Source organism: Corticium candelabrum, chromosome 20 (assembly GCF_963422355.1).
Source record: "Corticium candelabrum chromosome 20, ooCorCand1.1, whole genome shotgun sequence".
Taxonomy (NCBI): domain Eukaryota; kingdom Metazoa; phylum Porifera; class Homoscleromorpha; order Homosclerophorida; family Plakinidae; genus Corticium; species Corticium candelabrum.
In genome coordinates this window covers 4,030,935-4,056,668 of record NC_085104.1, presented here as the reverse complement: position 1 = coordinate 4,056,668, position 25,734 = coordinate 4,030,935, and the positions used below count along the sequence as shown (strand labels likewise).

The 25,734-nt window shown below is 39.9% G+C and overlaps 2 long non-coding RNA genes across 3 annotated transcripts; one reads left to right on the top strand and one right to left on the bottom strand.

The window, feature by feature from the left end:
- Positions 1-4,950: 4,950 nt before the first annotated feature.
- On the top strand, positions 4,951-7,961 carry LOC134195917 (uncharacterized). Of its 2 annotated transcripts, none has more exons than XR_009972454.1 (3): positions 4,951-5,110; positions 5,184-5,255; positions 7,937-7,961. It is a non-coding gene; the product is annotated as an uncharacterized LOC134195917 (long non-coding RNA). The 2 variants fall into 2 exon arrangements; XR_009972453.1 differs by lacking the exon at positions 7,937-7,961 and adding an exon at positions 5,339-5,361.
- Positions 7,962-24,848: 16,887 nt separating this feature from the next.
- Positions 24,849-25,734, bottom strand: LOC134195993 (uncharacterized). Its single transcript, XR_009972478.1, has 5 exons — positions 25,566-25,734; positions 25,453-25,506; positions 25,092-25,145; positions 24,973-25,026; positions 24,849-24,913 (listed from the first exon to the last, which is right to left on the bottom strand). It is a non-coding gene; the product is annotated as an uncharacterized LOC134195993 (long non-coding RNA).

Genomic DNA, 25,734 nt, shown 5'->3' with positions numbered 1-25,734 from the left:
CTGAACAGTTCCAAGACTAAGAGTGGCGTGATTGCAAGATGAAAAGCAGCATTGTACTGCATGTCTCTTGAACCTGGCATGATTTTTCTGACCACAATCGCAATAGAAAGATGACCAATAACAATTTTGTAAACTCATATTTACATAAGGTACATCCTTGTGAGTGGGTTGCGGTGGACGAAAACGGCGTAACTAGCCTCAGGCCCCGGTCACACTACCTCAGGACTGGCGGCGACGTTTGCGTTTGCGTTTCACGCGTTTTGTCTAATTACATGCAAACGTAAATGTGCGGTCACACTTGTAGAGCGTATTTGTTGACTCCCACGTTCACGTCGGCGTTGATGTACATAGGTACGTTGCGTGGGCGTTTCTTTAGTGTTGGAAGGTGCTACTGTCGCTGTTGTCACCTTCGCGTACGTCTGCAACACTCGTTATAGGGTATTTGACCTACTGAGACTTTGCAATTGGTTCATTTGGTTTGATCGAACGTCAACGAGCGCCATGTCTGCGGATCGTGGAAAGTCAACAGCTGCAGCTAATAGGAAGCAGAAAGTCATTTGGTCGCCAAACGCGGAAGCAAAACTGACAGAGCTGTGGGCTGATGTACTTGGCAAAATATGACGGCAAAATGATGACAAAAAAATCCAAGGAGAAGATTGTCACCCAGCAGCTGAATGACTACTGCGATCAAGTCAGTCTTCAACATTTCTCGGAGTCGGAGGTGCGCAATAAATAGATAGCATTGTCAAGAAAGCGAAAGGGATCTATGCGCAGTATCGTCTTCCAAAAGGAATGGGGCGTGAAACGGATGATGCCGATATTGCGCTTGATGAGGAAGCTGCCAAATTAGCATAGCCTAACTTTGCTGTTTTTATTGATCACTTTCGAAACCATCCCTCACTGGGACCTGGCTCTGTTGACGACGCTTCTTTGCTACCTAATCTACCGCTATCTCAGCGTGCTGAAGAGGACTTGTTTGTAACCACAGGTGTTGTGGCAGAGGAAGCCCAACACCCACTTCCCACACGTACCAGACCACCTACACCTAGTTCACGTACATCAACTCCCGTACAGCCACCACTAAAGTCTTCGAGCGATAATGACGCTGAAGAGGAAGCAGCACCAAAGGCAAAGAAGAAAAAGAAGGCTCCCAAGACTTCAAGAGTTGGTACTGCGGGGTCTCAGCTAGCATTCATTCAGGCCATGACAGAAATGCAAGAATCTAGCCAAAGGCGACAGTTTGAGCATGACCAGGCTATGCAACTGCAACTGAAGCAGTTTGAAGAAAGGAGAGAGAGAGAGAGAGAGAGAGAGAGAGAGAGAGAGAGAGGCAGCAGCACGAAAGAAATTCGCCCTGAATGAAGAGGCAATGAGGAAAAAGATGTCTCAGGAGAGTCAAATCTTTCAAACTCAGCTTATGCAGCAACAGCAAGCATTTCAGGCTGAGCTCTTTAACGCCTCTTTTCTGATAAGCAATAGTTATAATTGAAAATGTCTAACTTGTTGCATGTCTTTTACATTTACTCAATGTCTATGTGTATAATTTAAAATATTCTTGAAATAACAACAATCTGTAGTAATTTAAAATATCTGTAGTAAGGCTAGACTTGGGAAATATCAGTGTCTAGGATTGATAGCATGAACCCAGTCTGCAAGGGTATCCCTGACACGTTGTGCATCATCATCAACTACATGGTGGTGAGGAGGACCTACAACATCATTGTTATAAGCAGCATCTTCGGGCAACCAGTCTTCTTCAAAGGGACAGTTGTGCCTCTCGCAAATATTGTGAAGAGCACAAGCAATTGTAGCTACTTGGCTCGCGAACTCCGGATTCTTGAGTTTGCTATGTGCTGTCACTTGCCATCGCCCCTTGAGTCTTCCAAAAGCCTGTTCCACTACTCTCCTTGTTGGAATGACTGAATAATTAGAGTTCTTTTCTCTGCCAACATGATTGTCACCATCACAACATTTTATGACAGCTGAACTGAGGGGAAATGCTGCATCCGCAACCAGAAATGGCCTGATTGATAATCCCCCAATCATTTTTTGATGTACAGTAGACAACCAAACGTCATTGTCTATATTTTGTTTCAGCTGACTGTTTCTGAATGTGTATGAGTCTCCAACAGACCCTGGCCAACCAGAGTTGACTGAAATAAATATTCCTCTGGCATGAACACACCCCAGCACTATGATGCTATGAAATCATTTGCAACAGTAATAGCTGTCTCCAAATTTGCTAGGTTTTTTTATTTGCATAAAAGTTCCATGTAATGCTCCACCACAGTGAGGCAAACAACAGAGTGCTTCAAAGTCAGCAATAACTTGGTCCAGTTCATCTCCAGTGGGAAAACGAATAGAATCTGGAACTAGAAACCGACGCAACACATACATTCTCTGGTGCACAATTGACACAATAGAGGCTTTTGCAACTCGGTAGATTATAGATAGTTCTGAAAAAGACGTTGAATGAGCAAGCCAGTGTAGAGTAATTGCAAAGCCCTTGTCTGCATTTATTGGTTTCCTCAAATTGGTGTTTTGCTTTTTAGACGCCAACCGTATCGTCTAAATAGAAACCAGAATGTTGCTTTTGTGACTCTGTATCTGTCCAGATACTGTTTGTCTTCCCAATCAGGAAAAGCAAGTCCATGTTCCCTCCACGTACCTTTCACATCTTTCTGCCAAAATCCAGCACCTCTAGGTGCTGTCCAAAATCGTCGCTGACGCCTGAGCTGCTTCACTAATTGCCACACTTAGGGATTCATCCACATGTCCGTGCTGTGCAAAACAGAAGGCGACATCGATTTCCTAGGAAACCCGGTCTTCACAGATGTAAGTCGGAAACCATAGCAAAGAAAGTTGTCATATGATGGTATTTCAGCTCGCGGTACGCCAGACGAGAACAGCAGGAAAACGAAAAACCAGAGTTTACTATCTCTGCTTGTCGGCATCATGACACAACGGCACAACAAATGAACCAATTGCAAAGTCTCAGTAGGTCAAATACCTTAGAATGAGTGTTGCAGACGTACGCGAATGTGACAACAGTGACAATAGCGCCTTCCGACACTACAGAAACGCCCACGCAACGTAGGTATGTACATCAACGCCGACGTGAACGTGGGAGTCAACACCACGTTCACGTTTACAGTGGCGTTCACGTTACGTTTAGATAACGTCATGAGAGAAGCAAGTGTGACCGCCCTAACGCAAACGTCGCCGCCGATCCTGACGTAGTGTGACCGGCGCGAATTTTTTTTGGGACACCCTTTCGACTTAGCCGCTGGAGCGAACAGTGCGCTGGTAGTACGAGGCTAGCGGCGCGGCCTTTGATTCTTGGTAGTCAATGGACATGTTACAACCGTGATTTTGACATAAACGAAGTGCTGCGTTTTTGCGCATCTCTCGAACAGTAACCTGCACCGTTTATTCAAAGGGGGCCCCAGTTTTGAACATCGTCTGCTGAACGTTGTTTTGCTGTGCAAATCGACTTCGAATAGATTGGACGGCAGGTAAAGTGATTTCTAAATTACTATGAATTGCGATTAAACATTTCTATTATTTCTAAAGACTTTTTTGGGTGCATAGAGCTATGCACGTTGCCTCGATTGAATTGTACGGCAATATTTACGCTGTTACATACACTGCATACATCAAATTGTGTACTATTTATTGCAAATCTATTTTCTGTGTGCAATCATATAATATGCAATTAATAATACAATTATATAATACAAACTACTACTACAACAAATTTACTAACAGATAAACATTATCTAGTTGAAATGACAGCATTGATATATTTTAAGCATTACTTAGTTGGTATAAACACGTACGTAAAACAATGTATAGACGTTTCAATAATCATGACAAATCAGATGTTGGATATATATGCCTTTTACGAGCTGACATTATATTTGAAATACATATCATGCCATTGGTTGTTATATAATTGGTGACATGAATGACAGTTATATATGTAATTAGCTGTGTGTGTGTGTGTGTGTGTGTGTGTGTGTGTGTGTGTGTGTGTGTGTGTGTGTGTGTGTGTGTGTGTGTGTGTGTGTGTGTGTGTGTGTGTGTGTGTGTGTGTGTGTGTGTGTGTGTGTGTGTGTGTGTGTGTGTGTGTGTGTGTGTGTGTGTGTGTGTGTGTGTGTGTGTGTGTGTGTGTGTGTGTGTGTGTGTGTGTGTGTGTTAATTGTGTGTGTGTACTTTACCTACTTGAAGTACGAGCAACATAGCTAGAACATAATCAATATTTGGTAAAGATCAAATGGTTGAAATGAAGACGAAGATCAATACTTAGTTTATGCAGCAAATGTTAGGCAAACTCAACTTTGACATACTAGAATTATTAGTTTGTAGATGGTCATATTTTATTATATGATCTACACAGCTGATCAACTGAAACTCTTTTTTAGTTAATCTAGATTATTTAGTTATGTGGTGTTTATTGTTGCTGTCGACGATGTGACAGTGGAAATAATTTAATTGGAAAATTATTGCTGCGGCTAGTCTTTTACAAGCATTGATTTATTAAGTGCCTATCTGTTTGTATTAATATGCATGCAAGTGTTTTGACTTTATGTGTTGACTTATTTTTGCAATGACACTATTAGTTAATTTTCGTTATCATGCAACAACAGTTTGTAGATGTTATAGATACTAAGAAATAAGTTGAACAATTAATTGAACAGAGTTGTTTGATTATCTGTTCTTGTTTTTGTTTGTCTGATCATCTATTTATATCTGTTTGTTTGTCTGCTTGTTTGTTTGTTTGTCTGTTTATCTATTTGTTATTACATATGTTCTTATTGATTGGTTCTATAGTTTATATGTATAGGCTAAATAATATGATCTAATCTAATTAGTTAGCTTTATAAGTTATTGTATCTTGGGGCAATTCCTTGGTAGTTCTGTATGTTTGTTCTTTTTTGGATCAAGGACGTACCTTGGGGTATTTTGCTGCAGCAATGGATTTCAGTATACTTTGACACATAATTTATGTCATCAAGACTCATGTCACAAACAATTGGTTATTCATAATACATAGTAACAAGAGGTGTGATCAACTATGCAGTTTACATTGTGCAAGTTAGTGGTCCAAGTAAGTACTGAATATTTCTTTTGCATGTCTTCATAACTGTGCTTAATTAATTAACATAATATTATACTGGCAGGTTGAGAGAGTAGTGAACAGTCTACCATCTTCCTGCATTTTGTTGACCTTTGGAGATACTGTCTTTCAAAGAGTGAGGTCTTTTAATTGAGTGGTTTTTTAGTTGAACTGGTATAAAATACCTGTCATCTTTTTCAGTCTCTTTTTGATTTTTAGTGACAGCTGCAGGGGCTCGTCCAGGAGCTGCTGCTGCGTTCCCTCTGTGTATTGATTTTCTTTTTCCAGCTGATTTGGCTTAAATAGGGATCCTCCTACCTCGCCGCAAAACTCCGTAATTCTTTCGGGTGACATTGCCCCCAAAGCACCAACCGAATTTATGGAAAGCTGTAATCAGATGAGAATTTGTGGATTTGGTGGATAGTTTATTGTATGTTGTAGTAAACTTTTCTATGCTTTGCTGGAACATAACATCAGCCCTCAGTTGCTTTTTAATATCTTTGGATATTAAGTCAACTACCTGACAGAGTTGGTCTTGTTGCTGTGTTTCTTGTTTTAGAGAGGCAGTGGTATCAGAATCATGCTCTTTGTTGCACTGCTTTGTGTCATCATCTACACACCATTGTGGCTGTAGTTATTCTGATTGCGCATACCAGCCAGTTGAAATGTAGTGCTGCTGCTGCTTCTCCTGCTGCTGTGTTGGTGATGGTGGTGGCTCGCATGATTTCTTTGTTGTGTCAACTGGCTTACTGATTAGCGTATAGAAGGACAAATCTTGTACAAAATTCCTTGCCATATGCAATGTATGCCAACTTCCATTTGTCTTCAGGGTTGAGAGCAGGAATGCAGTTTACTGTTGTGCACCCAAAGTGCAACACAACTGCTGCTTGGTGACTACACGGTGACCCATCTTGACCTCTTGGGCACGTGCAAACTCCTATTTTCATGTCAGTGTAATAGCAACTCCCCTTTCAGTCTTGCTTGGCACCAAAAAGCTTTCTTTTGCGATCTGCTTTATGGTTACTTTAGCATATGCTTTAGCATTTACGCCTTGATAGCGAAGTGAAATATAGCGGTCAACTCGACTGTGGGCTACACTGAGCAGTTTACTCTGGTAATACCGTTCCATTATTTCAGTTATGAAATAGAATATCTGTACCAAGTTGTATGCTTTCACTCGACTGAAAATGAGCTCTTTCAGGATCCTCATTCCAGCTTCTGCATAGTTGTTAGTATGATTTCCTCTAATAAGAATCGTTCTACGATAGCAGTGTGCCCATTCTCTTCGTCTAGCCCACAGTGACTGCATGTGACTATAAAACTTAGGATATTTCTTTACTTCAGGGCTTTGAAGGAAACTGTTGTAGTGTTTCTGTAGCTCAGTTTCTGTATTAGTGTAAACTAATTTCTTGACTTTTTCAATAAGGATGGTACAATCATTTTTAAAAATGTGGTTTTTACTATCATATAGCCAGGTCCACCTGCGTTGAAGAAAATGAAATGTACATAGAAGGAGATTTGCTGTTGGCCAGAAATTGTGAAGAGCTCGCTCTGTATGACTGTCATCAGTCATAACAATAGTGGGACCATGTTTCACTCTTTTGCCATTGAATGCCTCCTCGGGCAAAACTTCTCCTAACAACTCCAGTCCACGATGTATGGTTGTCGCCTGCTCATCTGAAGTGACAATCACACCTAGAGGGATACTAGAAGTAGGTGTGCTAGTTGACATAATGAATACAGATGAATTATAGCGATCTAGTGAGGAAGTTGCATCGATAAACACCATTTCTCTGGCTTGTTTGATGTTGTTGTGGGCTCTGAACATAAGTGGTTTACAGATTGCTAGAACCATTGGCTGATGTTTCTGCTTTCTTTTACACAACTTGACTTTTTTCTTGGTGATGCTGAGATGTCGTCATCACTGTTAGAAGATGTGCCACTTTTTGCTTTGTTCAAGCATGGATTTTCATAGACCTAAAGTTTGCCTGTTCCACCACGTTGTTGGTTGTTTTCATTGTAGATATCAATTTCAGTTTGAAGCTGAAAAAACATGTCTGGCCCATTCTCTTCACCCATTTCCTTCTTTCTCCATTGCTCATGCAATCTGCTGTAGTCCTGTACTGATGGATTTATGGCCCTGTCTGCTAGTACACGTTGAACATCTTGCTCGTTTTCAGCACAGGAAATCATCAGGTTGGTTTCATGGGCGTGCCGAGCTGATGCTGCACTATGCCCCTTAGATAGAAGAGTGAAAATTTCCTGCTCTGTGGCATCATCTACAGATCGAAAACTCAACGCATGCGCTGAGTGTACAGGATGGTTGTGAATAAAATTCAACTTCAAGATTGTCATGTGTGACAGGACGTTTTTATCTGCTGTACAAACTTTGCTTCTTGGAAGGTTTCATGATGGTTAAAGTCAACTTTGAAGGACATTCTGTTTTTTGCTTCTCATTCCTGCAATGAGAGATCTTCTCTGTCCTTTTCTCTCAACTCGAAGATGTGCCTGTTTTTGCTTGTGACTTAATGATTTTCTGTGATGCTGACAATGCATGTGGAATTTTGCCACAAGGTGTTTGAAAGCAATCTTCTTTGTTCTTGTTGTTCTGTATGTGCACTTGCTGTGACACATGAATTGTTTTAGCCATTGCTCTGCATCGGCTTTAGTTGCTAAATTCATTCGTAGAGTGGCAGAAAACTGGGGACTATCAAGACACTGTTGCTCAGATACTTTGAATTCATCTATCACATATGTGTATTTATTGGATTGTGGTACAACAGCTCTCAATTGTTCTGGGCAATCATTTCTGTTTAGGACAGAATAGCAATTTCTATTGCCGGAGGAGACTCTCTCCACAGTGTTGCTTTCAAAATCCGAATCTGAATCTGTGCTTAGATTTGACTGGCAGGTTGGAATGAGCGATTGTTTGATTGTGGGTTGACATTCATTGTTTTTGGACTCAGTTATGGGTGCCAAGTCAGTGCTGTTGGTTATTTCTACATGTGTTGATATGGATTCATTGGAGTCAGCTGCTGTCTTTGACTTGCACACGTCTGTTAGTTCTGACTGAATCCGACAACGAATCTGGGGAATGTCAGCCTGTAGTAACAAAGCCAATAAAGTACGATTACTTACTAACTGTACAAACTGTTCTAGATATATCAGTCAGGTTTTCTAAGTGGTTCTATAAATAGAATGTTTGAGTTTCTTAGTATCAGTAGTAAGCTGTTGAATGTTAATTAATTAATTAATGGATATATAAATTAACAATCATGTACCTGACTGAAGTCCATGTCTCTTCTGTGAACCACGCAATAGGCATACTGAATAGATAAAATTAAATTGTGACTAGTTTAGAACAAGTCAGACCAAGTAGCTTGTAATACCTGGAGAAGAAACACTCCACAGTCATTACCGTTCTGCTGTTGAGGTATTTCCTGTATTAGCGTAAGTCATAAAGAAAGTATGAATAACAGAATAATGTCGTTGTGTATATTGCATTTATTTATAGATTACAATGGTAATCATGCTACATAACAACACTAACTAATGTCAGTTGTTTGCACACCGTGGTCTTTGAACTGTTTATTGGATTTAATGATGAACACACACATATGCGCGCGCGCGCGCGCACACACACACACACACACACACACACACACACACACACACACACACACACACACACACACTCACACACACACACAAATTCACAATACACTAACTGCATTCACGACATTGCATCTCAAAGGAGGACTCTTTGTTGGCCAGAACTTGTCTAACAGTTTCAAGCCCACTATTAAGTTAAAAGTTGACCTGTTATATACAATGTACACCTATATTTGCAGCTAGTAAGAGCCAATGATAGTGGGCAGATATTATCTTTGTGTTGAGATTGAGTAACTGTAAGAGGTTTTTCATTACGATTTGATTAGAAGTGAGCATTAATTAGTTGAGGGTAATAAGTCATTAATTGTCTTATATGGCTAGCTGCATGTGACCTATTCGAACATGCACTCTTTAAATGTTCAGGTTTATATAGTAGTGAATATACTAGATCTTACACTGGCGTTGATAGTCTTTCACTCTGTCCAGTCAATCTGTATTGTACGTCTCAACATACTTTGTCGTGACAAATACTGCCTGTAATTGTCCAAAATTAAGATAACAATTATGATCTAACAGTTAGTGATTATGTTGTGAATGTGTTTACTTACTTCATCTGACTGAAACTGTCTGTAGCATCATACAATCCTCTAATTGAATCATAATAAGTCATAGCCTTTTCTCTATTATTTACTACCTGTATACAAAAGTTGATTTAGGGTATAAATATTGGTTTAAGCGGGTGAGTGGGCCACACCAGAAGTGTCCAGTGGATGTTGCCTTCATTGATAGGTACTATTAGCAACTCGACATCAAAAATATCTGTCTACATTTTGAAGATTTGCAGGTAAAAATGCATTCATGTATTTCAATTGCAGCTTTCTTCACCTTTATGTACCAGCTGTCAACAGACTTGATGCCTTTATTTCTAATGGTGGTAAAGAAGTGAGTGCTCAAGACCTCGAAGTTCTTCAGATTTCGATTCTGCACCAGGGAAACGATCCAGCACATGTCAGAAATAGAAAAATCTAGATAAAGCTAAACTACTTTTTGTAAATCTTTTCCAGAGTGGCTCTTCAAGAAACACAGATAAGCTTCAATGACCTACACCATTTCAATTTTAGTATTTTTGTACATTTGAGAATTTGTACACATTGGCGTCAGACTTACACTATCATTTAGCCAATTATCGTCATTCAACAGCTGGAGATCTCGGCTATTTAATAAGGTACCGTGGTGTTTCATGTTACACGGAGACAAGCAGGTTGTTTTGACACCTCCACGGAAGCCCGCCAAAATGCTTATGCCACGCCCTCATGTCTCGTGATTTTGCACTACGCCGCAAGCGCACACTTCTAGATTTCAAATTCTGACGCAAAAAGAAACCGCAAGTGCACACTCTAGTTACAAAGATAGAGACTTAAGTAAATTAGAGATCTACAAAAATTAGCTGAATACTAGACACTAGTCAATAAACACTACAATAAACTCAGCCAGTCAACCTCCGTATTTATTGACATTCTATTAGAACATACATTGACATGTGCTATCCATTGCACTCAAACAACTATAGCTGAATTTATCTCCACCTATGTAAACAGTATGGGTGAAAATTCTTGTTGCTATTCCTGAGCTGCAAAATTAAAGGCCTTCTGCAGAATCAACATATAATATCAAGCCATCTGCACCATTCTGTCAACAAACAATTACAGTAAAAGTCAAAATAAATTGCGTATGGTTATATTATATAACGTGCAAACTATAACAGTTTACAAAATTTAATTTGATCAGCAGTATATATTGATATACAAAACAGATACACATTCCTTAAATTTGTTTCCATGTATGTAGATATTAAGAACTCCACCCCAATACTCACTGTCTCACAACAAACACCATAAACTCACAATAAACACCACATAACTAATAATCTAGATTAACTAAAAAAGAGTTTTCAGTTGATCAGCTGTGTAGATCATATAATAAAATATGACCATCTACAAACTAATAATTCTAGTATGTCAAAGTTGAGTTTGCCTAACATTTGCTGCATAAACTAAGTATTGATCTTCGTCTTCATTTCAACCATTTGATCTTTACCAAATATTGATTATGTTCTAGCTATGTTGCTCGTACTTCAAGTAGGTAAAGTATGCACACAATTAACACACACACACACACACACACACACACACACACACACACACACACACACACACACACACACACACGCACACACACAGCTAATTACATATACAACTGTCATTCATGTCACCAATTATATAACAACCAATGGCATGGTATGTATTTCAAATATATTGTCAGTTCGTAAAGGCATATATATCTAACATCTGATTTGTCATGATTATTGAAACGTCTATACATTGTTTTACGTACGTGTTTATACCAACTAAGTAATGCTTAAAATATATCAATGCTGTCATTTCAACTAGATAATGTTTATCTGTTAGTAAATTTGTGGTAGTAGTAGTTTGTATTATATAATTGTATTATTAATTGCATATTATATGATTGCACACAGAAAATAGATTTGCAATAAATAGTACACAATTTGATGTATGCAGTGTATGTAACAGCGTAAATATTGCCGTACAATTCAATCGAGGCAACGTGCATAGCTCTATGCACCCAAAAAAGTCTTTAGAAATAATAGAAATGTTTAATCGCAATTCATAGTAATTTAGAAATCACTTTACCTGCCGTCCAATCTATTCGAAGTCGATTTGCACAGAGAAAACAACGTTCAGCAGACGATGTTCAAAACTGGGGCCCCCTTTGAATAAACGGTGCAGGTTACTGTTCGAGAGATGCGCAAAAACGCAGCACTTCGTTTATGTCAAAATCACGGTTGTAACATGTCCATTGACTACCTAGAATCAAAGGCCGCGCCGCTAGCCTCGTACTACCAGCGCACTGTTCGCTCCAGCGGCTAAGTCGTAAGGGTGTCCCAAAAAAATTCGCCCGGGGCCTTAGGCAACAGTTCCTGGTAAGATAGGCTTTCGCATATTTAGCCCTAACCTTTCCAATTGAATTTCCGTTGTCACGGTTAAAGATATGGCGTGCCATTTCTGCCAAAACAAGTGCATAGTGACTATTGCTCATCGTATCAAGTGCTTAGTGACGTTTGGTTCTAGAGTTACATCGTATAGCAAGTGCATAGTGATGTTTGGTTCTAGAGTTACATTGTAAGTGCTTGGAAGAGCAAACCAGAGTTTGCGCTAATTAATCATAACACCCTGCTGTGCTATCACGCAAGTTGTGTTCTCACATGTTGAGCTTGTCCAGTTGCCTCTAATTAGGGTGAGTGAACTCTTGCAGACTGCAAATGATTGTATCATGTACTCAAGCTACGCTACTCAATTCCCGCGCAAGAATTGTAACGTCTTCCGACCATTTTCAGTCTTTTTAATCCTTGTCTAGCTGTAGGGACCACATTCGCGTGATAGAACAGCAACGGTTGCCTCAATGTACGGATGCTACAACGTCTTTCACTACGGAATTTCGCAAATCGTGCTGCGGATTCGATTTGCTCAAGAAAAACTGCCAGACCAACACAAAGTATAGCAATCTTCTTTGATTCATTGCTGTGATACGCAATATGAATAAACTGGAATGTTTTGACAAGCGCTAACCCCAGCTAACCCCAGCGCTAACCCAGCCTTAGCCCATATTCCTGTTGTCAACTGACCTGATTATTGTAATTTGTTAAGCTAAGCAGTAGCAAACCCAGTTCTAATTAGGCGCTAGTGTACAGCCACCACCATAGTATGACGAACACAGCCACTATGCACTTGCTACGATGTAACTCTAGAACCAAAAGTCACTATGCACTTGCTACGATGTAACTGTAGAACCAAACATCACTAAGCACTTACCACGATGTAACTCTAGAACGAAACGTCACTATGCACTTGCTACAATGTAACTCTAGAACCACACGTCAGTATGCACTTGCTACGATGTAACTCTAGAACCAAACATCACTAAGCACTTACCACGGTGTAACTCTAGAACGAAACGTCACTATGCACATGCTACAATGTAACTCTAGAACCACACGTCAGTATGCACTTGCTACGATGTAACTCTAGAACCAAACGTCACTATGCACTAGTCCCTTGCACAGTCCCTCTTAACGCGCGCAGGAGGAGCGGAGAGGATGGTGGTGCTCGCACGCGAAAGAGCTAGGGTCTGTTCAAATCCGGCAGATAATTGGAAGCAGTAAAGGAGTGACTGAACGCCTGACGTCGTCTCTTTAGCACGCGCAGCACGCGACTGCCTCGGGTGATCGCTAGCTATTATGTCACTCGACACTCTGTAAAGCTGAGTGCATTGTTCCGTAGAGTGTATACATAACAGTTCATGTAGTCCACCAGAAGGGGACAGAGACTGAGGAGATCAAAAAGTAACAGCCATTCCCTCATACAGCGGTAAGAGCCTCAGATTCAGATGGCAAGCTAGCGCGGAATGCGAATGCCGTACGCGCGTTCAAATCAAGGTGACGTACGTTGTACATGCATTGGTGGTACGAGTTGACACTTTTCTATCGGTCTGTTGACTCTAGACCCAGGAAGATTTTACGACTAGCGCAGATCGAAGTCACATGCTAAAAGTTACGTCATAACGATGACGGAACCCTCTAGACTAGACGACCAGAGTCACCAGAGCCAGGAAGTCTTGCAGTTTATAAAGGACAAGGTAAAACTTACGTGATGAACTAGGAATCTGCACCAATACAACGTACATCACGTTGACTATTTGACGCATTCCGCGCTAGCTTGCCATCTGAATCTCAGGCGTTTACCCTTGTATGACGGAATGACTGTTACTTTTCGATCTTCTCAGTCTCTGCCCACTTCTATTGAACTACATGATCTGCAGTGTAACTCTATGGATCAATGCGCATGCAAATGTATGACGTCTCAGCTTCACAGCTTGTAGAGTGACATAGTAGCTAGCCATCACCCGCAGCAGCCGCGTGCTACGCGTACTAAAGAGACGACGTCAGGCGTTAGTCACTTCTTTCCGTTCCCAATTATCTGCCGAATTTGAACAGACCCTCTTTCGCGTGTGGGCACTGCACTCTTTTCGCTTCTCGCGAGCGCTTTAAGAGGGCTGTGCAAGAGACTAGGAATATTCCTATACAATTCTTGTTCTGCGCTCCCCATGAATCATCTAGGATAAATACCTCTTGATAGATAGCAGAAGGTCTAAGTAAGTGTCACGCAATCGCATTCCTCTCATTTCGCTTGTGTTGATTATGGTCATGCCTGTGGACGTACACTAACTAGATATTCTTTCTACGACATGTTTTTACGACGTCCGTTCACAGGTGTACATGTTTGCTAATTAATTACAATTGTAACTAACGAGTAATTAGCACACACGAGACGAGCGGAATGCGATTAAGCAACACTTACTCAGACCTCCTGCTATCCATAAAGAGGTCTTTATCCCCACGATTCTTGGGGAGCGCAGAACAAGAATGGATTAGGCACATCCCCAGACTATTAACACGCAAGACTAGTGTTGAGTGACAGAAAAGTTTGCCGTCACCCGAGGCAGGCGCGTGCTACGCGTACTAAAGAGACTACGTCAGGCGTTAGTCACTCCTTTTCCGTTCCCAATTATCTGCCGGATTTCAACAAACCAGCCAGCATTGATTTGTAGATTTTCTGTAGTACGGGTGATCGCATTATTTTATGTATACTTGTATAGTCGGCCCAGAAGAAACTAAATTATTTTAGTAGTTAAAGGGAGGGTGACATGCAAATATCGCTACCCGTTTTTTAACTTAAAAATGTTGCTTTTTCAGTCTAATAAATGCCAATTTTTTTTAGAATTTTAGCTATAGTTCTAAGGGCTAAACCGTAGGTATTTCAGCAACCATTGACCACGCCTTCCGTCTGACCATTAATTTGAGGCGTGTACGTTGTGACATCTCAAGTTGAACGGAAGTCACGTCAGTCTTATCCGGATACCGGAAGAACATAGTCCAAGTCAATCTAGCATCGACTCTTCCAGCTTGGATTTGAGTTACAGCAAGTCGTCGTTGAATAGCAATAGTTCCGACTCGCATCCAAAGGAAATAGCTTCTGGAGGCATTGTAGAGCTGTACCAGTACGAGCCTGTGGAAAGCGAAGAAAACCGCTCATCTTATCACAGTCCAGCTAATGATGGCAAGCAAAACCATGAAAAACTTTGAAATTTAGACTGGTATGGATGATTCCAGTAGCTTTGTGATCGCTTTCTGCTTGTTTTTGCGAGTGTTTTACACTTGACGTCTGCCGTCACGTGGCCGTACGCCAGAACATCAGAGAACAGGCATCTTTTGATAAGCTTATCTATACATTTAATAACTATTCATGATTCACGTATATTAATAATTATATCATGACTGGTCACTGCAGAAAAATGATGTATACCGTTTAGCGTCCCGGTTACGGCTGACGGCATACCTTTCACTTACAACCTCGAGTACAAAATAGTTGTGTTGAAATGACGGTGCAGCTGTGAAGAGTGCAAAGTTATGCCTACATTAGATGAATGTGTGTGCTACTGCGAGTATGAAAACATTAAATGGAAACCGGAATAAAGTGTAACATCATGCAAGTGTATCACAGAGAACAAAGGATTTGAACAAGTCTACCTGAATGCGTGGGTCCTTCAAACAGCACACTTTCAATATCGGCAGGAGTATGGTCATGATGATGAAGACGAATTTCCACAGCAAATGAGTAGTTTAAGAATTTATTGTTGTTTGTTTCAGTCCAAAAGTATTGTGTTGCTAAGAGATACAGGTATACTGCATACGGTCAGTTTGTAAGATTGTGCTGGGAGTGGCTGGAAAAAAGAATCAGAGTCGTTTGTCCAGTTGTGCTGTCACCAAGATTAGACATGCATTCCCGTCTACAGCTGCCTATGTTGAATTTATGTATGTACTCACCAACATAGGTTCCTAATACAAGAATCATTCTTGTAAACTGTCACATTCCTATCTGGTTGTATTGAGTGTAGTCTGCTGTATCTACTCTTGTGCTGCTGCACTGCTATGTCCTTCAGTGATATATAAGTTGCACTTTTGCTCTGCAGTATGTGGCTCAATTGACCTGAAAACTTCTTTTTGGCACTGCTGTACAGTTGCTTCAATAAGATCATCTACATATTCTGCACACAAAGTGCAATCAATACAACTGCTCCAAGAGCTAGTATGTTGGAATTCGTCTGACTTACCATAACTGGGGTCCGTAGTGACTCTTCTCACAATATAGCCACCTTTCTTGTACTTTGGGAAATAACTTCATACCTGAATTCACCAGTCTTTGCAGTAACAGCTTATACGTTCTCTTCCAGCATTTCATTGTAATGCAATGCAGTCAGCTGTAACTTGATAAATGAAGGTACCGATTATTGGCCAGCTTAATTAATGATGTTGGTTTATTACCTACGCATCATACCAAGTTATGAGAAGGGAACAGTTTTAAGAGCGAATTGAGTTATAAAGATGTGGAATGCTTTGAGTGATAAACTCTGATATATTGGAGACAGCTTGGCAATATCTCGACAGCCTTTTGTTGGTCACTAAAGTCCAATGGAGAGCCCGTGGAAAAATTCCCGTATCTCAGCAAGTACGCCCCCTATGCCGTTGATAAACATATCATTCAAGAGCACGTGACTAGGTGAAGTCAGATCTTGGGACAGATTGACTCTATTGATCCTGGGTTATTAGATAAAGCATGCTTCCGGAAAAGGACTCCTTCCATGCGTTACCGACAAAGAATATCGCCAGCATATGACACCCACAAGACTAATTGTATTAATCATTGCCGTCATTCTCGTCGTCTCCTAGGAAGTTCTCTTCACTGTCTGAAGAGTCCTCCGCACCTACTAATCTTTCTACCGCTTGTTCTACCCCGCCGTCTGACGTTCTGTAATGGTTTTCCACTATCTGGATGACGTGGTCGACATACTTCTCCATTTCGCGGCAATCACATTTTCAACGCCTTCTCTGGCCAGTTCGAATGGCAGAAAACTGTTGAACAGGACGGACCATGAGGTACTAAAGTAGATATATTGTAGACAGTGAGGGCTGGGTAACAACCATTGCTATAATTGATTATTTATCGATTGTTAGTATTACAATCCAGGATGACAGTAATATTGTTGCTTCCGCCCTATATATGTCTTATCTGGTAACCACATTTCCTACGTGCTCTCCATTCTTTGAACGGACTTTAGTGAACCAAGCTTCTAGCCTGCCTTAGCGTCTGGAAAAATGGCATACATAAGCTAGTGGTTACAGATATTTAGCATTTTACTTTTGGGTACCAGTGCTACGTTCAAGTTTCACGAAAAAACCAAAAATACACAAGAAAAAGTGCAGTAGAATCAATAAAAAAGGCAAGACACTGATACTTAGTGTTTGAACCATTTTCTATGCTGCCCCTGCCCCAGTATATAAGAATGAGAACACTTTGGGAAGTGGCTACTGTTGTTGTCATGAATATTGTGAACATGACTTTCCAATGAGAGCCACTTTGATCGAATAATCTCACTTTCACCATTTTGTGTTAATGCTACACACCACAGGGCCGGATCCAGGAATTTTTAAAAAGAGAGGGTTCACATGGTAGCATTTATTTATAGCATTAATAATTTTCTTTTTCTAATGAAATTATATGAAATTATTGAACCACGCCCATTGCAAAAGAAGGGTTGAAACCCCAGGCCCCCCTCTGGATGCGGCTCTGCACCAATACCGGTGATTTATAATGCTCTTTTCCCACTCACCAATTATTTGTCAATCTTTCTGCTTCGACATGGCCTGTAATTGTTTTCGTACACCTAAAACAAGATATTTAATATAAACTTTAAGTAAGTCATAAGTAACACTAGATATGGAAATTAGAGTTATCTCGCTTTTTCAACATGCCATACATCGTATCTGTGTCTAAAGTTGGGGTTTTTTCTCTCATCCACTTCGCAATTGTTACATGTCTGTCAGTTACGAGCATGTCTATTGCAAGCTCTTATTGTTGTAAACCTCCTTCAACCTCAAAAGACTGAACTCTTTTTTCATGTGAAAGCTTGTCCCAACCTCGTTGCTCTGTGCAATAAACATGTAATAAAGTTAAATGTATCTACAATGTGCCCTAAATTATAATTGATTTCAGTTTACCTAAATACGTTTGAAGTTCACAACTATATTTCAAGTTTGCTCAACCAGTAAGTAAGACCCATATTTTGCACAATGACCAGGACTGTCACACCGGCCATCTTCAGCAGCCACTAAGACTTTATTCCTTCTCTTGAATATCTCCAATAATGATTTTTGAGTTATCATCGAACAATTGATGAATCCGAAGATTTTCAACACATTTGCTGCTATTTATCTGCAAACAAAATTGCAGCTGATGTCAATGTGTTTCCTGGTGGTGTTTTGCCAATGAATGGTTGACTCTCCCAAACACGTTGGTATTTGCAGCTATTGCACAATTGTGAGATTCGAAGAAACGAACCCTTGACCACTTTCTTGATGTTTTTCGTATGACTGTTGCAGACAGTACATGTAGTAAAGAGGAGAAACGGTTACGATTCCTATACAAGAAAACACATCTCCTTTGAAGGACCAGGACATGCACCGCTTGAATCAAAATTCCAATCTTCCATGGACTTTGAGTTCAAAATTTTATATCATGTAATTTATTTGTAAACTAAAAGATATGTACTTACTGTTTGCTTCATTCATGATCTGAGCTTTTATTTGAGTTGGGACCGGAGACATCAGCTTCCACTCAGTCAGATCAGATTTAAAGAAAGGAGGTGGTCTGTCCTTCATAGGGGTGGAAAAGATTGGAGGTAACAGAACCTCACAGTAGACACTAGTATTGCATATCTGTATCTTTTCAGCGGCCTTAATTCCTACAGACAAGCATACAAGTTGTTTTGTTGTCATCTATAAATTCACTTGATATGACAGCTAGGTAAGTATAGCTCTAACTTACTACATGCATGCATGTGTAATTCTCTATTTTGTATGATTATTTGCACAAGTTGTTAGTCAGTAATCAAACTATTTTGTCACTCACACCTGGAGACAGTTATCGGCTTTACACTAACTCTGACATTTATTTTGGATCTGCTTGGAATATCCTGTAGGCATACTGCCTGTACACCACCATCTGCATGAGTTGCACTCATCTCATTCTCATTGTCTTCACTTTCTTGCCATGCAGATTCCATTCCTTCTGTTTCTGTTTCCTTTTCCACAGGTGATTTTGGAGTGCTGAAAATTTCCTGTAGAAGCTGCAAAGTATAGGCATAAAAATCAGTCTAGACTGCAAGACCACAATGCCCATCTCACAGCCCTGTTTATGAGTGGATGCTCGTCGATTTCAGCAATATCAGTGAAGCCTTGCCGTTGTGTTCACACTTCAAGCCTAACACTTACTAACCACACTTCTAGAAACACGCCTACTTCAAATCACACGTTGAGGGGGATTAACAGTGCAACACTTCCATCAATTGTAATTACGACGTTACACAACAGCTACATACCCTAGCTCTTTGTCTCTTCCGATATGCTCCCTCTTGCTTGTCATCTCACTCTGACCGCCAGTGGACGTTCGCTTCAGTGTTAATTCTCTAGACATAGCTGACAATCTAGATCGAGGCTCTGTTCTCAAATTCCTTCTGACAAAGAGCGTTGGAACTGCGTCTGTCTCTAGGCGTGTTCGCCTAGTGATGCCAAACGATGAGGCGGAATACCGTGAAGGACCATTCTAGTTGTCTCTAGTCCTCCGTACTGCTTTTGCTCATCGCACTCGAAGAACTGGATCTTACGGAAAAGAAAACATGCTGACTTGGTCGCTGTTTGAGTTAGAACAGCCAGCTGCAACACATTGCTTCAGTATTTTAGACCTGATTTACCTTCTGCACGTGCAGTTTCCGTTCACCTTGTGATGTCACAACGGACACGCCTCAAAATTATCGGAAGATGAAATGCGGAGTCAAATACCCACTCTACTACGCCTTCTTCCCAGGCGGTGTAGGTCACGAGCGCGCACTCAGCGATACGCCCCTTTTTCATCAAGCCGTTGTGAACGTTCTAGGTGGTTTCCCGAAAACAGAATACCTGTTCAAGACTTTCAGTATTGATACTAGTTGTTCTGTTGAAGTTGTAGTCTTATTGGTGATTGCAGTCAAAGTTGCGTACGAGGTCTTTTTGGTCGAGTGTTTTCCTGTTTGCGGGTGAATACGATTTTCTGACATTCTTGGTCATGTAGTTAAGTGGCACCAAAGTCATAACGTTCTGGTTACCTCTGAAAAATATTCTGCGTTGGCAGGCAATAGTCTGATGAAGTTGCCACTCCCACGTCGTCACGGAACACAGAACCCTGTACGCTTTTTGCAATCTGAACCAATCCGTAATTTATATTGCTAAATGAAGGTAGAATTAGCTTGTAGAATAAAGTGTTGTTGCACTGCGAACCAGTGTTCGGAAATTGTGTGTTAGGCCAAGTGCATGACGTCTACTATCTACATACTCATTAGGATGTAGTCCTGCAATGTAGGCAAAGCGGGCGAAATAACTACGAGAGTCATATGTTAGTAATGTAGCTGCATCATGTCTAAACGTTCAAGCGCAACTCTGGGTAATTATACTTTGAACCTGGTCAGACTGCTGTTTGTCGAGAGAACTACAGCACGTTGTAAAAACAAAAACAACACTACTTGCCATATTGACTGAGCACTTGTCTCCTAATGGTTCCTAGTAGATAAGCCAAGCAGTGCAATTTGTTCTGATCATCTAAACATCTGCGGTAAGTCTTATACATCACACTGGTAGTAATATAAAACACAATCTTACACAATATCTTCAACATAATATTACCATAGAAGTGCCTTGCCTTGCCTTTATCTGCAGGAGGATCTGGTCACTAGACAATCATTTCGAAATTAAAAAAATATTTGTTACCTACTGAAGCAGTCAGTGCACTAACATTAGAACTTCTGTGTCTCAATCTTGTCAAGCAGATTCACATGGAACATCCGACAGTGTGAGGTGGTGAAGTGAGGAAGCTTCTCCAGAAGGTGCTCCGCAATGCTAAGACGTAGGTCGTGGCTCCTGGTCAGTGTAAAACATGTTTTTTCTATTTCGGTACTTTGCTGTCTAGTGTAATATGTACTTGAGTCACATTGTGTAGCAGGGTACAATATGGAAGATCAGACTATAGTCTGAAAGGTTTCTTCTGGGTAATTAAAAAATTGATTAACTTATCAGCAGCAGCAGCAGCACCACCACCACCACCGTCATCATCATCGATCATCATCATCAATCATCGATCATCATCATCAATAATTCTCAAAATGATGACCTAAACAGTTCATTCAATGCAGTCGCTATTTGATTACTTTTAGTTATTGAACATTTCAAACATCTAATACTACAACTATTCACAGACCCACAATTAATCATGTATTTGACAGGTTCAAATCGTTGACAATTTCTTTAATCATGTAGCAGAACAACTGGGAAATTAATAATTGCTATTAATGAAAACTTTTTAGCATATATTTTTATAGCAGCATCCAAGCAATGCCAAGTCCCAAAGCTGCTGGATGATCAAGCATGTTATACATAAAATATCAAGCAAATTTCCAAATGAATTAGGAGTAACCAGACTACCCCTTGACAGAATGCCTGGATATCTATACTGCCTATCTCGAGTAGGTATTTCAACTCAAGTCATAAGTGTACCGTAAGACCGCGCAATTCCAGTATGTCTAAATGAATACAAAGAATAGGCAGAAATAATGGCAACAAAATGCCATAATGGTCCAGGATATGGTCTCATATGATCGACAAGTTAGCAGTCCGTTTGGAGCAAACGCAGAATAGCTTTCAAAGGTAACCTGGACTTCACGACCTCAATTCCACTTATCTATACATGACCAAGACTGTTAGCAAATCACAAAAGGAAGAAACTTGACCAATAGGGTACGTCTCTTATGCAAATTTGACTACAACCACCACTAACACTACAACTTCAACAGAATAACTCTTACCGATACTGAAATCACATAAAAGCTACACGTCGCTGGGAAAACCATCTAGAACGTCCACAGCGGCTTGTTGAAAAAGGGCGTTTTGATTAGCGCGCGCTCGTGGCCTACACCGCCTACTTTCTTCTTGTCTGTTTCTGTGGTACTGCGCAGAATCACTAAACTGGTAAATCATGGCTGAAGCTGTGCTGCCGACTCCATCTGTTTAAGTTAATTTTAATAACCCTTAATCTATTGAAAGCTTTACTCTAATCGTATACTGGTAATACCAACGCATTCAAAGTGTATTCCTGGTTCGCACAATTGCGCATTAATCCATTCACATTAGAAAAACACAATTCACGTTTTGACGTCAAAGACGCGCCCTCACTTTCAACGGATTTTAGAATCTGCATTGATCGCAATGGTAATAGCATTTTACAGGTTTGGGTCAAATTCGTTACTTTAATTTTGCAGTACTCCCTGATAAAGTCATGAAATAGTAAGCGAAGAATTTCAAGTACTTTCTTGTGAGATATTCTTGCGCCTAATAACGAAGACGAGAGGTCTGACTAGACAAAACTATTCGTGAATGTCTCCGTTTCTCCAATCCCCGTTGAGCTGATTCTAAATATTATTCTTTCACCACACGAAGAAAAAAGCTCTCGTAACTTGTGGTAGCCGTTCAATCGCCTTTGCTTCATTTCACGATTATTTGTTTCGCTACGATAAGAAAGCACGTGAGCAGACGTGGTATCACGTGAAGTCGTCAAAGAGCGTTGAAAGCACGTCCGCGAGTGGGTTGAACTTGAGCGAATCCACATTGAATTCAGCTTGACAACCAGTGTGCAAGGATTAGGTGTGAAAACGGTAAAGCACATTCAATGATCTTAAGTTAATTGTTTACCTAATTCTCGAATCAACATTTCGACCAATGCAAGTTATATATATATATTTACGAGAATCATGCCAGGCTAAGATACGTTACAGTAAAGTATTACTGTATGTCGTGATACTAAATTCAACAGTGAATCATAAGCAAGCACTGTTAGAACAATTGTGTAAATCTAGCATCAAAAGCTAGTAGCAATGATAAATGGTTTGGACAAAGAATGTCTTGTCGTGTACAGAAAGAACGTTCAAGAGACCAATGAAAACGTTAAATCAAGAAAGCGCCAAAGAATGTGTAATGCTGACTGAAAGAATAATAAGCTCTACCTATGAAACGAACGGATATTCGATCTGAATTCTTGAGTCGCAAAGATCGTCCAGAATAGGGAGTGTAGTAATCGCCGTAGTTTTGAGTATGTGTGTACGAGTAAAACTGACAAGAGCTGTTGATTGCAACGCAGAAGACAGCATTTTTGTAGGAGCTGGAACTTGAGCTGCTGTAAAACAACATCTGAACGTAAACGTAATAGAGACCGTCTCTTGGTACAGTAGCGATTCCATTGCTATACTGCATGCCTCCACGAACGTAAGGAGAATAAGAAAATCCATTGCCACTGTTCCACTGGGTGACTCGACCTGTCCCAAATAAAAAGGCAACAAACAGTATATTAAACAATGTTTATTATATACTTTGCATTAGTTGTTAGATGATTAACAACTAGCTATAGCTTTTCTTGCATGGTTGGGTGCTAATTAATCGTACCGCTATAATGCCATATATTTTTCGTTATAAATCACCGCCAGCCTAGCAACGCGACTGTAAACTGGATATTGAGCGGCCAATTTAGGAAAACTCATGCAAATACGATCACGATCGCGTAACACTCACATCAAATCAAATCCTACACACCTCACACCATTTTAGCGCCAGCAATGCGAGTAATCATGCATACGACAAACACTTAAATTATAGCTGGTCCGAGGTTATCACGATGAATTGCCTCGCTAGTCTAAAAGCGTCTGCCTTTTATCTTCACTCACACAATCACTAAATATTCAAATATATAAGTAATCAAAACGTCTCATCGACCAGACGTTAATTATTTTGCATATTTTATGATTTTTCCTTTTTCACTATTGCACTTATAAGTTTGAAATTGATTCGATTGTAAATTTCTGTTTTTCATTAGATGTACACGTTGAGATTGGAATACGCGAATACTATAAACAAGATATAATTCTGCTAGTAAACGAGTAAGGAAAAGAGGTAAAACTGCAACATTTAATTACCAATTTAAATTAGTTATTTAATAAAATATTGTTTTCTGATGTATTATTAATTAATACACAAAGTCAAGAAATTTTTTAACAAACAAAATGCATAATAACAACATACGTATGATATACATTATTTATCCTGCACATCACTGCAAAATAGTATCAGTAATTGATAAATGCAATATCTACTTGGAAAGTACGTGCTAGATTTATGGAATCAGTTAATCAATTCAAGTTTCGACATTTTACAATAATCTTTTTTTTCTAATTCTAGCTATCATCATCTGAACATTAATATTATATTAGCAACGTATGTGCAGAGTAGCTCGTCCACAAGCCTTTGCCTCTGTCGTCCGTGCAGCGCTTGCGCGTCACATAACTAGGATGTCATGTGACGTGTAAGCTCCGCGTGGTGTGTGCGTGCGCGCGCGCGAGTGTAGTTCTACAATTCTAGAAAAGTTAACCGAATATCGCTTATGATAATTATGCAATAATCTAAATATCTTAAATTTTACTACAAAATATAACCAGCCGAATGGGCTCCATAGCCAGTGCCACCTCCACCTACGTGAAACGATGGTGTTTCATAACCATTCTAAAATAAGAAAAGCATTTAAATACACTAAACCACATTTAGACGTACTTGTGATATTTACCAGCACATCATTTTTTATTTGAGTTATCTAACGAACGAATTTCATCAATGATTTTAACATTTGAATTACACATATTGCTAACATTTTCCATGATTTCTTCTATTATTGACTGAAATCTAGTTACAGGGTCACAACACCTCTTCATTAAATTTCTGGTGTTCTCGTCAACCTAAAAAATTAAAGAACTATATAATATATTAATACGAAGTGATTAAATATTTTATTCAATTACAGTAAGTCCTGGTATTCCTTGACCACCTTGTTCTCCTTTGTGACCTGTAAACCCTCGAACGCCCTACAAAGTAAGGCTAATAAATAACATTCAAAATTATTTAGCTAGCAAATCCTAAAGACCTTAACGCCTTTTCCCCCGGTAAGGCCATCTGGTCCTGGATGTCCTGGTGGGCCCTGTAAATAATTACAAAAATTAAAACTGTTATGACTCTGAAATAAGAAAGACATTGTTTCTATACCGGTTTGCCATCCAAACCTGCTAAACCTTGTGATCCTTGGTATCCTTTGTCTCCCTATTAGATACAAACACACGACAATTGATATAGTACATTTGTGTGTCAACATTCTCCACTTAAGGTATCTATTTGATATCGAACTAATCAATAATTGATTGAAGTTTGCAATAAATCATTTATTTTTAAATTGCATTGTCTTTTAATCAGTAACTATGATTGCCAGATAAAATATATTTTAAAAGTAGAGCCAATAAGCCAGCAATTTTGCGCAATTCCAGTGACACAGAAAAGTACAGTATAATTGGTATATCGATACCTATATGCACACGCAACACTTTCACCATCACAACGTGTATAAAATAACCTTTATTCCTTGGACTCCTTTAATACCAGGCAAACCTGGAGGACCTACTGGACCCTAACAAATACAATTGATAATTGCTCAATCAAGTACCCAAAATAATATAATATTTTTACTTGTGGTCCGGTATCTCCTGTTACTCCTCGTGGGCCCGACACTCCTTGTTTTCCAGTCCCACCAGTTGCACCAGAAGGACCCTTACACAATTACATTAGCTAAAGTTTTTTTCTGTTCATTAGAACTTACTACGGGACCTCTTGAACCAGGTGATCCTCTTGAACCAGG